Source organism: Populus euphratica, unplaced genomic scaffold (genome assembly GCF_000495115.2).
Source record: "Populus euphratica unplaced genomic scaffold, PopEup_1.0 scaffold161.1, whole genome shotgun sequence".
Lineage (NCBI taxonomy): Eukaryota > Viridiplantae > Streptophyta > Magnoliopsida > Malpighiales > Salicaceae > Populus > Populus euphratica.
In genome coordinates, this window is record NW_011500046.1 from 89,805 (window position 1) to 93,009 (window position 3,205).

Genomic DNA, 3,205 nt, shown 5'->3' on the forward strand with positions numbered 1-3,205 from the left:
AATCCTTATCTTCTCTTGTCTGCCCAAAACGTCATTAATAATGTTAAAATTGGAGCCACTTGAAAACATGAAAGTTATAGGAAATTGTCTAATTTTCTTGTGTAAAAACTTGAGGCCATTTAGACATCTACAACTCTATATGAAAGTTGTAGGCCTATGTCTTACCTTTCCATCGATATAAAGTAGACCTAAATTTGAGATCTACAGCTCCATATATGACCTAATTACCAAATAGTATTCCGGTTTGGATTGCACCAGCATCTCTTTTCTAAGTTTGCTCATCTCTTTGTCCTTTCAATTTCAGTTCTTCAATTCATCAATTAATCCTTTCATTTATGTGATAGGCCTGCATTTAAAATGAACATTTACCATAAATTAAAGTTATCTTATATTATTAGATATATTATTATAAAACATGCTTTAGTTAAAGAGTTATTGATATTTCAAATGCAAAAGGATGATACAAAATCTTGATAAAAAAACACTTTTAAGTACTAATCAACAAATCACCACCATCTTCTTTCACTTTTATGAGTGACTATTCAAATTCTATTAGTAGTTCTGTAATTACACCTACCTCTAATACCTTACTCGAGTCAATTCATAAGGCTCAGGCTCCCTCTTCTCCTCCAACTCCACGTATGACAACAAGATTGATGCATGGTATAACTAGGAAAAAGACCATTCTTGATCTCTCTGCTATAAAGATCTCAAAATCATACACTCTCAAACAAGCCTTTAAAGATTTAAACTAGACTCAAGCTATAAATCTAGAGATTACTACTCTTCATCGAAACCACACTTGGGATCTTATTGAACAGCTTTCTAATGTTAATATAATAGGCTGTAAGTGGGTGTACAAGCTAAAAAACAAGCCAAATAGGAGCATAGAAAGGTATAAAGCCAGGCTTGTGGCTAAAGGGTATAATCAGACTCATAGTCTCGATTATTTTGGGACCTTTAGTCCAATTATTAAGGTTGCAAAGATTCAAATCATACTATTGTTGCTCTTAGTTTTAAGTATGAAATTCAACAGCTTGATGTTCATAATGCTTTCCTAAATGGTGAGTTAGAAAAGCAGGTATACAGGTCTCAACCTCTTGGATATGTTGATAATAAATTCCCAATCAAAATGTGTATATTGAAAAAAGCTTTATATGGTATGAAATAAACATCAAGAGCTTTGTTTCAAAGACTCAGTTATGCTCTTCTATAGTGGGGATTCAGCAATTCTAGGACTAATAGTTTTATGTTTCTACACTTTGGTGAATCCACAACTTTAATAGTCCTTGTATATGTTAATGGTATAATCAACACAGATTTCTTCACTCATTGCTAAGTTTGACTTTGTTTTTGCCTTAAAAGACTTGGGGCAGTTATCCTACTTTCTAGGTATAGAGGTCTCTTGCAATGAAGGCTCTATAAATTTGAGCCAAACCAAATATTTTTTAGATTTGATACCAAACCAATAAAAACACATGATGTTGTTGGGCAGAATTTTTCCAAGTTTGATGGTAATTCTATGGAAAAGATTACTTAATATCAAAGTGTAGTAGCTCCTTTAGTAACATGATCTTGCTTTACAAGTCTTCATTGCTCTTGAGCTTACAAGGTATTTATCAATTCTACCAAGATAATCTTGGACAGATCCTTTGTATTTTCCAAGGCGGTTAAAGATGCTTCATATCTTTTAGACATAGTTACTAGAATTTTCTGTACAATTCGGCAATCAAAGAAATTTGTGCCAAGTAACCTTACCTTATTGACAAATCCAAGCAATTTGTCTGAATACATTTTGATGGTCTCATAATCCTTCATTTTCTACAGTCTAAATTCTCTTATCAAATTAAGACTTTGCCTGCCACGAATTCTTTTATCTCCTGCATACTCCTTCAAATAATCCCAAATATCTTTCGCTGATTTAAGAGACATAATTCTGGTGAAGATTGTTATGGAAATAACAACAAACATATAAGCTTTTGCTTTTGATTTCCTTGTTGTTCTCTCTTTATGATTTTTGATCTGAGTTAATGTTGGATTATTTGGTAAAGGAAGAACTTCATAATCTTCTTCAACGGCTTTCCAAAGATCCAAAGCCTCCAAATAAATATATATTTTTATTGTCTAGAGTTGATAATTTTTTCCATCAAAGATACGAGAAGAAATATGAGAGAAACTTGTTTCTGTCTCCATTACAGGTCCCTTTAAGATAAATTGCTTTATACCAATTGAAAGTATTTAAAATAGAAATGTTTATGAGAAGAAATAAAGATAAGAAGAAGAAAAGAGACAACAAAGATTGTATTTGAATTTATTTCAAATTAAATGAATAATCTGATTGCATACTTTCATTATAATTGTTACACATATATATTCAAACTACCAAGAATAGAACTGCAAACTTCTTACATTACATCATGTTATAATCTGGTAACATGATAATAGATTAACTAACTCTTAGAAATGATGACAATAGCTCATTATTTGCTTGAGAATTAGAAATAATAGAAACAAAAAAATCTTTAACAATTCCTTCTTTAACAGCTCTTGAAGTAATCTCCTATAGGATGCAACCCTTGCTCCAAGAACTATGTATTTCATGTTAGAAGAAAGCACATAAAAATCATCTTCACTTTATCTATTAACTGAGCACCTCATAAGTTTAAGGTTGTTTGTGTATGCAACGTTTAGCTTCACAAAAAGATCCTGAAAAGGCTGAAAAAGCTGCCTTAACAGGCTTTGAATCATCTATTGAAAACTATGCTAGTCCTATTTTCTAGGTACTGGTAGCTCCCTCACCAGAACACAAAACATGCAAATCAAATGAATTATTTTGGAAAATTTCCATTTTCAATCCATGTTTGGCAGAAAAGCCAAGAAAAGGTGGGATCCATCGGCAGAATTGCTTGATTCTTCCCGCTTTTACTCACTTGCCTAAAGACACATTTGTAAAGGATAATTATAACATTATTGGTGCATAGAACAAGCGACGACATCACAAGTCCTTGTTTGTTTGTCCCACCAAGCAACTTGCAAGATGGCACGTACTTGTTATAGTATTTGCTCACTTCTTCATTATCTTCAAAAAAAATGTCTCTAGCCAATTCTTGTGCGCTGCTCCTCCTCTTCTTTCTTACTCTCTCCCTCTTCATTACCTGCTCCACCGCTGCTAACACCATCGGTGTAACCCACACGACAGTGGCTG